This window comes from Chrysochloris asiatica, unplaced genomic scaffold (assembly GCF_000296735.1).
Source record: "Chrysochloris asiatica unplaced genomic scaffold, ChrAsi1.0 scaffold00201, whole genome shotgun sequence".
NCBI classification, from domain to species: Eukaryota; Metazoa; Chordata; class Mammalia; order Afrosoricida; family Chrysochloridae; genus Chrysochloris; species Chrysochloris asiatica.
Window position 1 is genome coordinate 5285996 of NW_006408719.1, and position 13603 is coordinate 5299598.

Here is a 13603-nt window from a genome sequence, read left to right on the forward strand (position 1 = left end):
TTACTGGTGATTGGAATGCAAAAGTAGGGAACAAAGAGGAGGTTCCAGTAGTTGGAAAATTTGGACTTGGTGATCTCTATTAGTATATGATATATTCTTATACTTAGAAAATCCCAAAGACTCAGCAAAAAGACTACTATAACTTATTGGATGAGTTATAAAAGTTCCAAAGTACAAAATCAATATACAAATTCAGTTTGATTCCTTTATGCTAATAAAGACAACTCTGAAGAAGAAATTGGGAAAACAAATTGGCCAAATAATGAAATATTTAGGGATGAATGTAACCAGAGAAAAGAAAATTACAAAACACTTCTTCAAGAAACCATAAAAGATTGTATAAGCATAGATTTACTTTTGGGTTATCAATTCTGTTCCATTGATCTATGTAGCATTCTTACAATCCACTGATTTTTGACAAAGAGACAAAATACATTAAATGGGGAAAAGATTGTCTCTTCAACAAGTGGTTCTGCCAAACATGGGAATCAATTTACAAAAGAATGAAACAAGACCCATATCTCACACCATATTCAGAACTAGCACAACATGGATTAAAGATCTAAATGTAAATCCCAGAACTCCAAAGATCATCAATGAAAAAACAGGGATAAATTCAAGGGCTCTAATACATGGCATTATAGACTATCAAACATGGAAAACACCACACAAACACCAGAGGACAAAATAGATGTCTTGGACATTCTAAAAATTAGAAACTTGTGTGCCTGAAAAGATTTCACAAAAAGAATAAAATGGGAGTCCACAGACTGGGAAAAACATTTTGCAATGACATATTAGGAAAGGGACTAATATTTTAAAAATATAGGAAACTACATCACCTTTACAAGAAATTGGGCCCTTCCAGAGGAGAGAAGCATAAACGAGTAAAGCCACAGGAGCTGACATAGCACTTACCAAAGGGGTCTCCTTGCCATAGTAAGCGATATCAGCATGGATATCAGGCAATTCAGGGTACCCATGGTACAGAGAGACAGAGAGAGGCATTTTTGACGCCATCAGACACAGACGCCTCCTGCCTGCAGCCACTACCCCCCACCCCCACTGTCTCTGCCTAGGCCAGCCCTCTGCCCAGCCTCCAAGGCTCAGGCCCATCCAAGGCCGTGGCCCGCACACCGAGACCCAGGCCAGCCCCCAGCACAGGCCCACCCACTGAGACCAAGGCCCTCCCAAGGTGCAACTATTCGTCTCTCCCACTATGGTGGAAGGAAGAATGATGAAAATTAAAGATAAAAATAAACAATTAGTTCAATGTACTAATGGACCACATAAACATCATTCTTCATGACCATGAGACCTGAACTAGATGGTATCCAGCTACTATTACCATGTTCTTTGCAAGGGATCTCATTAGAATGTCCTGGATATAGTAGGAGAAAAATGTGGAGCAAAATTAAATATCATAAAAATGATGAAGTGTATTGGTCAGATAAATACTGATGCAAGCCCAAGAGTATGACCTTTAGTCCTCTTTACGTATGGAAAAAAACTTATGCCATGGCTCACACAAACAATAGACATATCTATAAAGGAACAATGACACTAACGAAATATACACATCTTAGAATAATCAACCATTTTAGATACAAAGGGTAGCATTTACCCAAGAATAAAATTCAGAAGGGTTAGGAAAGAAGTCATGGAAATAGGAAACCCAACAAGGAAGTCGAGGAAGTGATATTTCATTGTGGGGCTAGCAATCAATGATATGAAAAAATGTGTGCAAACTGTTGAATGGAAAACTGATTTGCTCTGTAATCTTCACTCAATTCACAATAAAAAAATTTAAGACAAAACAAAAAATGATGGATGCAAGGGAGTATAAGGACTAAAGGAACAGAGGTAAATACTGTTATATACACAATCCTGCAATAGCAATGTATGAATATTTTCATATAAAGATGTGCAAGATGAATAGGTGTAGAAAGAAGAACGGGGCTATAAACAGTTGTAGAAAGTAGAAGGTGTAGAAATATATATATAATTCTGACAGCGTATATTTCTACAATGTACTCGTGCATGCTACAAATGTGTACTAAAATATTTTAGAGCACACAGGATTCAAAGTTATGGAAATTCTTAATCCAGATGTAGTGTTGTGTGTTAATGCACTGGCCTGAAAAATCAGTTTGAACCACAAGGTGGGAGGTTCAAGCTTGCCAGTCACTCCTCAGAAACACTACACATGGTTGGAACTGACTGGACAGCATGTAACAACAACAAGAAGCAAATGTCTTAAGTGAATTATTTCCTGGGTCTGGAGCTTAAGGTCATAGTTTGGAGGAACACCAAGACCAACTGTCATGACATATTTCACAAAGACAGTGTTCTATATCAAACTTTGTTGAATAATCACTGGGTTCTTAAAAGGTTGTGTAAAGTAGTTTAAGGTACAGTTATCAGTCTTTCCATATCTGGAGCAAAAAAGAGTGAAGAGATTTGAAGAGACATGTAAATATTTAGTCCAATGAATTAATTTTCCTTGTGGACCTCAGCTTCCACTACCCTGAGACCAGAACTGCATGGTGGTTGGCTACCATTAATGCAAAATGTGCTTTTAACACTATTGCTGCTAGGACTGAGTCAATAATTTGAGGGTCATTCTCTCTTTAGTGGACCATTAGCTTTATCAAGGAGTATGTCTTTTTCAAGGACTGGTACCTCCTGATAACATGTTGAAATTTTGAGTGACGAAGTCTCACATTCCGGCTTCCTAGGAACATTCTGGCTGGACTTCTCCCAACACAGATTTATTTGTTCTTCTGGCAGTCCATTATACTAACATTTTTCTCCAACACCATAATTCAGAGTCACTTCTGACATCTATTTTGGGCTTTTCTGTATTATCTTGCTGTATTATGTTCTTTATGTTGTCCCACAACGCTTCTTGCTTTTAGTCATTAGTGTCTAATGCATCAAACCTGTTCATGATATGGTCTCTACATTTAGGTGGGGCATATGAAAGGCCATAGTTTGGTTCTCATGGACTTGTCTTCATTTTCTTTACCTTCAGCCTGACCTTACATATAAAAAATATATGGTCTTTTCTGCAGTCTGCCCTGTTCTGTTTTGGCTAATGAAATTGAGCTTTTCCTCTGTCATTTTACACAGATGTAGTCAATTTGAGTCCTGTACATTCCATCTCATAAAGTTCATTTATATAGCCACCATTTAAGTTGTTTAAAAAAAGATATTTACAATGAGTAAGCTGCTCACCATGAAAATTCTATCATTCAGTCTCAAGCATCATTTCTATCACCAAGACCATATTTTCCAACTGCTGATCCTTATTCTTAGTTTAAACTTCACATTCCTATTATCACTAATTATCAACTCAACTTTTTCGATCAATTTCTGACAGAAAAGTGTGGCATAATTCTTCAATTTCATTATCAGTGACTTTACTGGTTGGTGCATATATTTGAATAACATTTGTACTAACTGGTAAGTACAGTTAGAGGTGTATGGATGTTCTATCACAGACAGCATTGTAATTCAAGATAGATCTTGATAAATTCTTTGTGATGAATGTAATGCTATTCCTCTTAAATTTGATATTTCTGGCATAGTAAATAACATGATTATCTTATTAAAAGTAACCATTAAAAGTCCATTTCACTTCATTAATTCCTATGAATTATGTGTTACACTTAACTTTTGTCAACTTCCAATTTTAATAGATTCATACTTTGCACATTCCATATTTTTATTATTAATGGATGTTTGTTTTTCCCTATCAAAAAATGAAAGTTCTAAACCCTTTACTCCATTCACATAATTAGTTTAGGAAGGTCGTGTTTTTTTTTTAAATGTATCATTTTCTGCTACACTTTCAAATTTATTGGAGAATAACATTTCATAGTATTCTATTATTATCCTTATTATTTCCTTTGGTTCTGTTGTGACATCACCCATATCATTTCCTATACGTGTTATTTACATCTTCTCACATTTTTTTGTTGTTGTTGTTAGATATGCCAATGGTTTGTAAGTTTATTAATCCTTTCAAAGAATCAACTTCTTGTCTTATCAATTCTATTCTTTTTCTATTGTCTAATTCATTTATTTTACTGTTATCTTCATTATTTGTTTTCTTCTGGTAACTATAGGCTTACTATGCTGGTCTTTTTCTAATTGTTGGAGATGTTGAATTAAAGTGTTCATTTGGGATCTTTCTTCTTTTTAGATGCATGCATATATTATTGCTGTAAGTTACCCTCTATGAACTGCTTTTACAATCTCTCAAAGGTTTGGTATGCTGTGTTTTCATTCTCATTTACTTCAAGAACTTTATTTTTTTACACTATATGTCAGACTGCAAAGTCATTTGAAGTGCTAGTTCGATGGTTCAAGCTCACCATCTGCTCATTGGAAATCCTATACAGGGTCGCTATTGGTCAGAATCAACTCAATGGCACTGAACAACAACAACAACAGCCCAGTAGCTTTTTAGTAAGGTGTTATTCAGTTTCCTTGTATTTGATTTTGTTTCCTGTATCTTCCTATAGTTGATTTCAAATGTTATTGCATTGTGATGTGAGATGATTTGAAGTATATTGATGTTTCTAAATTTACTGAGACTTGCTTTGTGGCCTCATATATGGACTATTTAGGAGAATGCTCCAGGTGCACTGGAAAATAATGTGTATTATGCTCTTTATGGATTGAGTGCTGAGTCTAAACCTATGAGGTCAACTTGATTGCATTTTTGCTTCCTTTTTGTCTTTGTTGAGTTTCTTTCTAGTTGTTCTGTCCTTTTTCTAAAGTGATGTATTAAAATTTTTTATTATGTCAGGCTGTTAACCTCAAGGTCATCACTTCGAAACTACCAGCCATTCCATGGGAGAAAGATGAGGCTTTCTGTTCCTGTAAAGATTTGCAGCCTTGGAAAACTTATGCAGGATTGTTGTAAGTCAGAATCAACTACAGGACACACCACCACCACCATCATTATAGAGTGTGACAATAAGGTTCTGTTTGAACTTGATTGACCTAAGATTATCACTTTTTTGGTAGTGATGGTTAAATCTTTGATGATCAGCTGTGAGAAGGCATAAAGTTAACTCTATGATGATTAGCTATGAGCAGTCAATCAACTGAAAGGATGTTTCCTTAGGGTGTGGCCTGCTTCCAATATAATGGACATGCAGGAAAGACATGTGCTCTTCTCCACTGGATCTGAATATTGAATCTGGGTCATCTTCCACCTATGTGTCTTTGACCTGAGCCAGTAGCAGGTCTGCTTGCCTGTTAGGCCTGCATGCCTAGTGTGCCTAGAAACCTGGATGCCAACCAGAGGGTCCTGCATGTCTGTTCCTGTCAACACCGGTTCTTGTGATCCATTCCACTGTTTCTCCATCCCACTTGCCCAGGTATTAGTCACATGTCATCCTGCTGCCACCGCTGCCCCAGTGCCAAGTATCTCTAAAATAATGAGCTATTTCCTTGATACAAACTTCTCTCTCTCTCTCTCTCTCTCTCTCTCTCTCTCTCTCTATATATATATATATATATATAAACCCTATATAGGTTCATTATGAGTTGGAACCAATTCAACAACAAACAACAAATATACCTTTCACTGGCTTTGCTTCTCCAGAGAATCCAGCCTAAAAGACATTTTGTACCAAGATTAGTTTTAGAGAAACAATATAGCAAAGATGAGTCTTTAAAATTGGTTCTTATGTCTGACTAAATTTAATGGCAATGCTAAATTTAATGGCAACTCTGCATCTACTAGTAAAGAGAGTGAGGGTGCTGCTAATACATGGCATGAGTTGGCAATACTAATATGCAAAATGCCAATAGATTGTTATTGGCAAGAAGTGAAACTCTGGGTGCTCATGTGTATGATACTTTTCTGCAATTTTGACAAGGTGAGATATATAGTGAAGCTGGTTAGTTGTTCCTACTTACAACAGACCAAATGGCAAAAGAAAGAGATGGGCCATATTAAAAATCTTGAAGTTTCCACTTGTGCCCTGAAGAAAGCCTAATTTTCTGTAATGACAGGACTGATATTGTGGAAAACCTGAGCCAGAGTCTCATTCTAAGAGTGGCTTAATTGCAACACTGAGTTAACTGCCAACTTGGGATGGCTAATGATGCTAATGTGAGGAATTCTGAAACTTGGGATGGGGGCATTTGGACAGATAATCAGGATGCTGGGGACAGAGAGTCTATACATCCCATCGTGTCATTCTTGCCAACACTCCCACTCCTTCCACCTGAAAAAAAAAAAAATCCCTTATCAGTAAAAGCATCTCCTCTTCCCACTTTTGATACTATTAACTAAATTGTTTCTGTTGGGATGGTGCCAGAGGCACTTCCTGAGGCATAATGTAAGGTAGATGTCTTACAAGACATTGCTGAATATTCCCAGGAAACATCTCTGCCAATTATTGCTTCTAGATTTATAAATAGATGTAAGTCTCAGTGATCCCCAAAAGGTGAAGTACAAATTGTGACCAGTGAGCCACACTCCAAAATAAATGCTTGATTTTTCTAATATGTCTAAACAGAAACCAGGAGAATATTGTGGGAATGTTTAAAAAGGGTGTGGGTTAATGGTGTAAGGAGCATAATTTTGGATTGGCCTGAATTTATTGCCATTGGTCCACTAAGCACAGATTTTTCATTCAGTGTTTCAGCTTGTGAGGTTAGGAAAGGATCTTATAGTTTATTTGGTTATTTCACTGAAACCTGGACTGCACATGTCATCCTTGGAAAAGGCTGTTACCTACATCAAAGTGAAGTAACAGAACTGCCTTGGTGGTATTCTGTAGAGTATGTATGGAATCTAAAGAATTTGGACAAATTGGCTTGTTAGAGATAATTTATCAGTAGAAGCCCATAAACCCAAACATGCAGTGCCCAGAGGACACAACTTTCACCACAACAGTGAGAAACAAATTTGTAAAGGGAACCCTAGGATTCTTGAAGACTGCTGTGATTGCTGTATTGTGTACAATGGATTTGATAGTAGGTACTGACTTTATTGAGTGAAGACACCTAATCCCATTGGGGCTGATTGACCACATGTTGATAGTAGACAACCGGAAGCCTTTAACTGATAAAGACATGGTAGGCATGGTTACCATGATAGCAGAACCAAAGTAGTAATAATAATAGGTAGCTTATTATGGACTTAATTGTTTTGGCTAACTAGGCAGGGTGTCCTTTGGAGTGAAATAGATAGGAAACCTACTAAATATTTACTTAGTACAAGAGGAAGAAATCTGGGTCAAGTAAAGGGCAGTCTAACTTGGATTGCCAGAATATAGACTTACAGTCTCAAAATCAATTCCTAGAGTTGAGCCAGATTACAGAACCACAACCCCTTGAATGAAAGGGTAGCTAGGTCTCCTTTAAGAAGGACCTCACTATTGTGCCAGCTGTCTCTTTCTCCCAGCCTTCCTCAAAGGGAACACTAGCCTTTTTCAAGGATGATTGTTCATTTGTGGAAAGGAAATAATCAGACATTTAAAGGATTACTGGACACTGTCTGTGAATTGGCACTAATTCCAGAAGACAGTAAACATCACTATGGCTCCCCAGTCAAGTCACATGGAGGTAAAATTATCAATGGGATCTTAGATAAGGTCCATCTCACTCTGGGTATTCAAACTCATCCTGTGGTGATTTCCCAAGTTCCAGAATGCATCTTTGGAATAGACATATTCAGCAACTGGCAGAATCCTCACATTGGATCCCTGAAATGTGGAATAAGCACTATTATGGTTGGAAAAATCAAGTGGAAACCATTAGAACTACCTTTAGCTAGCAAGATAGTAAACCAAAAGCAAAACCACATTCCTGGAAGTATTACTGAGATTGGTGCTACAATCAAGTACTTGAAAGATATAAGGATGATGATTCCCAACACATTCCTATTTAACTCAACTATCTGACCTGTGCAAAAACCAATTGAATCTTAGAGAATGATAGAGGATTATCGAAAACTTAACCAGGTTGTGACTTCTATTGCACTTTCTGTTTTAGATGTTTCTTTGCTTGAACAAAGTAATACATCTCCTGGTACCTGGTATGAAGCTATTGATATGGCCTATGCCTTTTACTCAATTCCAGTTTCTAAGGATCATCAAAAGCAGTTCAACTTCAGGTGGCAAAGTGAACAATATACTTTCTTACCTTAATGGTACATTAACTTTCTAGCACTATGTCATAGTTTAGTCTGCAGGCACCTTGATTTCCTTTACCTGCCCAAACACATCACATTGGTCCATTAGATTGATGATGTTATGCTTTATTTGGCCTTATTGAGGAAGAAGTATCAATGACTCTAGACTTATTTGTAAATCATGGTGGGTGGGAAATTAACCCAACAAAAATTCAAGCACCTTTAACCTCAGTAAATTTTCTAGGGGTCAGTTGTGTGATATATGTAGAGATAGTTTTACTAAAGTGAAGGATATGTTATTGCTTTTGGTGCCTCACACAACTTTAAAAGAGACACAATGCCTGGTAGGCCTTTTGGGATTTGGGAGGCAACATATTCTTCATTTGGGTGTGCTACTCTGGACTATTTATCATGCAAATCAAAAACTGCTAATTTTGAGCATGGGCCATGACAAAAAGTCTTGTTTCAATATTTTGCATATGGATTTCCAGTTCTGCCAGCACCATCTGCTTTGCACGTTTGTCAAAGATCAGTTGACTCTATATGGATAGGTTAATACCTGGATTCTCAATTCTGTTTTTATTCATCTATGAATTGTTCATTTTACCTGTATCAAGCTGTTTTGAATACTGTAGCCATGTAGTAAACTCTGAAATCAGGGAATGAGAGTCTTTCAACTTTGTTGTTCTTCTTAAGCAATTCTGTGCTTATCCTGTGTCTTTTTACTTACATGTAATGTTTGTGATGCTTTTTTCTATCTATTGAAAGAATGTCATTGGAATCTGGATTGCTGTTGTGTTATATGTGTGCAATGTTTTGGGTAGTATTGACATTTTCACAATATTAATTCTTCCTATCTTGTGGCATGGTATATTCTTCCATTTTGGTAAGTCTCTTTTGGATTATTGTAGTAGTGTTTTGTAGGTTTCTTTGTATAGGTCCTTTGTTTCTTTGGTTACATTTATTCCTAAATATTTTATCCTTCGGTTAGCTATTTTTCAGTGCTGTCATTAAGAGTATAGAAGAATCCAACTGATTTTTTTTTTTTTTTATGTTGATCTTGTACCCTGACACTTTGCTTAATCTTCCATTGAGGTCTAGTTGTTATTTTGCTGAGTTTTGGGGGTTCTCTATGTATAGGATCATATCTTCTGCAAATAGAGGCAGTTTTACTTTATCTTTGCCAATTTGGATGCTTTTAATTTCCCTATCTTACGTTACAGCTCTTGCTAAGAGTTCCAGCACAATAATGAATTGAAGAGGTGATAAAGGACATCCTTGTTTGGTTCCTGATCTCAAAGTAAAGGCTTTCAGTTTCTCGCTATTGAGAGTGATGTTGGATGTTGGTTATGTATATATGCACTTAACAATGTTGAGGAATTTCCCTTCAATTCCTACTTTGTTGAGTGTTTTTATCAGGAATGAATGTTGGATTTTGTCAAACGCCTTTTGTGCATCAATCGATATGATCATGTAGTTCTTTTCCTTTTTCTTATTTATATGATGGATTACACTGATTGTTTTTCTAACATTGAACCATCCTTGCATCCCTAATATGAATCCCACTTGGTCATGATGTATTATTATTATTATTATTATTATTATTTGATGTGCTGCTGGATTCTGTTGGCTAAGATTTTGTTGAGAATTTTTGCATCTATGCTCATGATGGATATTGGTCAATAATTTTCTTTCTTAGTGATTTCTTTCCTCAGTTTTGGTATAAGGGTTATGCTTACTTCATAAAATGTGTTAGGACACTTTCCAGCCTTTTCTATATTCTGGAATAATTTAAGTAGAATTGGTGACAGTAGTTCTCTTAATGTTTGGTTTGAAGCTATCAAGACCTGGATTTTTTTTGTTGGCTGGAAATTTTTTGATGACCTGTTAATTTTTTTCCTTTGTTATAGGTCTGTTCCACTTTTCTACTTCACTCTGTGTAAGTTTAGGTAGGTCGTGCTTTTCTAAAAATGTATCCATCTCCTCTAGATTTTCAATTTGTTGGACTACAACTCTTCATTATATTCTACTATTATCCTTTTTGTTTCTATGAGTTCTACTGTGACATCACTGATGTGATTTTTTATGTGTGTTATTTGTGTCTTCTCACTCTTTTCTTATGTTAGGTTTGCCAATGGTTTATTAATTTTATTAATCCTTTTGAAGAACCAGCTCCTTGCCTTGTTGATTCTTTCTATAGCTTTTCTGTTTTCTATCTTTTTTTTTTCTGCATTTATCTTTATTATTTATTTTCTTCTGTTGACTGAAGGTTTACTTTACTAGTCTGTTTTTTCTAGTTGTTGGAGATGTTGAGTTAATGTTTTGATTTTGGTTCTTTCTTCTTTTTGTATGTGTGCATTTATTAAAATAAATTATCCTCTCAGCACTGCTTGTACAGTGTCCCAACATTTTTGGTATGTTGTGCTTTTATCCTCATTTGCTTCTTAGAACTTTGTTAATTCACATTTTATTTCTTCTACTACCCAGTAGCATTTCAGCAGAGTGTTATTCAGTTTCCATGTATTTGATTTATTTCTTTTGTCTTCCTATTGTTGATTTCTAATTTTATAGCATTGTGGTCTGTGAAGATGCTTTATAGCATTTTGATGTTTATACAATTATGGAAGCTTGTATTGTGACTTAAGGCATGGTCTATTCTGGAGAATGTTCCATGTGCCCTGGAAATGATTGTGCCTTTTGCTGTTTTTGGGTTGAATACTCTGTTCACATCTATGAGTTCATGTTGGATGATTGTTTTGTTTAAATCCACTCTGTCTTTGTCAAGTTTCTTTCTGTTTGTCTATTCCTTTTAATTTACTGCTTTATTATGAATTATGTGATAGTTTACTTGGGAGAACATTAGCCTTGTATTAATCCTATCATATATCTTACATTGCCATGGTTACAATCCCCTCCATGATAATCAACGAACCAAAGGGTACAGCCTGCAAGCCTGCCCCATGGTCATCAGCACACAGCCCCTCTCCCTTTCTGTGTCTAGAGTTCCCAGCCGCTCTATCTCTCCACGTCATCATCTCTGCCTCCATCTCTGGCATCACTGTGTCTCTGGGTAGGGTCCTGCACTCCGCTCTTCTCCTCTGATGGTTTATATTGCCACTACTGCTCATGTTTCATTTCAGCTTGGAGAATAATTGTTATCCGGACTGACTGTGAGGGTTGGAAATGTAAATGCGCTCTCTTGGCTATAGAAAAATCCCATAGCTTCTGTTTATCCAGGAATGTTTTTATTACATCTTCGTATTTGATTGACAACTTTTCTGGCTAGGGAAATCTTGGTTGTCAATTTTTCTTTTTTTTTTTTCTTTTGGGGTTTTACATATGTCTTCGCACTGCTTTCTTGCCTTCATGGTTTCTGCTGAGAGATCAGAGCTTAATCTGATGTTTGCCTTTGTAAGTGACCCTTCTGTTGCCCTAAGCTCCTTTCAGATTTCTCTCTTTGCCCTTGATTTTTAAAAAAAAAAATGTTTTATTATTATGTGATAGTTTGCATGGGAGTACATTAGCTTTACATTCATCATATTGTGCATCATTTCATTGCCATGGTTACAATTTCATCAATGTATCATCAACCAACCAAAGGGTTAAAAGCCTGCACACTGGTGGTCAGCACACAGCCCCTCTCCCTCTCTGGGTCTGAAATCCTCAATCGCTCCATCTCTCCACGTCATCATCTCTGCCTCAATTTCTGGCATCACTGCTTCTCTGGGTAGGGTCCCGCTCTCCGCTCTTCTCCATTTATGGTCCCAGGGACCACCACTCCTAGACTGCAAAGTCACTCACTTTTGGCTAAAATGTCTACTTTTATATTTCCAATCCTCATAGTCAGTCCTGATAACAATTATTCACTATTGTATTTCAAGAGACCTATCCTCATCTCCTTTCATCAGCCACGCCCAGACAGATTGGCTACTACTCAGTGGAGATTCTACCTTCCTCCACGCCCTCTGGATCTAGGATCCCTCTTGAAAGCTTGTAAGCCAGTCACTTCTTGACTTTGTAGCTCCCCTCCCCCCATTTTGTTTAGCCAATGCCCAAGTTGTCCATCCCTGTCTACTCTGTGTAATGAGGGGGTGGGAATGATCCTCGGTGGAAAGATGTGTTCTTTCTTTTGAGTTACTGCATGCATAGGTGTAGTTCAAGTTCATCAAATTGTATCAGATTACTCTTTTCTTCCTCTTCTTGTTGAGCTCTGATCATCCAGTCATTGAAGCCAGGTCAAGTGGGTATTAACTGCAAGTGTGGGTGATCTTTTACATATGCCCTCTCTTCTTATCATCTGGATGCTTCACTCTCCACTTTAGTCAGTCCTCTGTGGCTATGTCACTGACTCTGGGCCAAAGAGTCCTCTGGTATTTCAACACTGCTGGGCAACCAGGTCTCCATCTGGGTTCACAGGAGTCTGTTGAATGTTGTAGGGCTTAGTTCGCAGCTTAATTGCTGTTTTTCCCCCATTTCCCCTTATCAGTGACAAATGTGGTCATCAATCAGAGCGTGTATTCCCACTGAGTCTTAGTCTTGGAAGGGGGTTTGCCATGAGGGGATCTGACCACTTGGATTGATGTCTCCTGGGTGAGCAACTTCCTTGTTCTGGTAGTAATTAATTGGACTGCCTATATTGTTTTGTATTTTTCCTGTAGGTCTTTCTTTCAAGAAGTGTCTTCTGTTCCTCTAGCTGCTCCAGGCTGGTCTGCTTGTCCTTTCCAGTGGAAATTTCCAACCACAGAAGATTTTGGATGTGGTTCAGGATTCCACCTATGGTCTTATGTAATGCAGAGGCTCCTCAGAAAGTCTCCTTTACTGGGCACATTGTAGCCCATTTTAGGTATTCTAATCAGTTATAGGCAGAAGATGGAATTACAAGCTTTCTATGGTGATATTTCTGGCTATACCTTTCTCTCCCCCTCAAGTGTCTATTTTATAATGGTATGTCAAGGAAACCAACATTCAAAAGACAGTCAAGCATCTTAATATTATTTCCTTCCTTTTGCCCATTCCAAACATGTCTCAATCCCTGTATCTTAGAGCCGTGTTATTCAAAATTGTGTATACATCTTTATTTACTTCTGTCCCCCTTAGTTCATGCACACCAGCCTAATTCTTTTCTCGTCCAGTTTGTTCTTCCATTCACCTCCCCCTTTTTGTGTATTGCCTCCCTCCCTATCCTCCAAACTATCCTATTTCTATTCACTACCCTATGCTACACCTTCCACTCCCTCCCCTCACCCTACCCCTCACATCCCAGTAACCAGCAAAGAACACCTCCCTCTTTAGTATGGGTTCTTTTTCTTAGTCTTTTACAGTAGTGGTCCTATGCAGTATTTCTCCTTCTGTGACTGACAAGTTTCACTCAAAATAATGTCTTCAAAGTCCATCCATGTTATGCTGTGGCTTGGAGCTTCCATGTTATTCTTCAAGGTAGCA

At 37.4% G+C, this 13603-nt stretch overlaps 1 pseudogene; it reads left to right on the forward strand.

The window, feature by feature from the left end:
* Positions 1 to 7059: 7059 nt before the first annotated feature.
* LOC102828983 overlaps positions 7060 to 13603 on the forward strand; it is a 43898-nt pseudogene continuing 37354 nt past the window's right edge.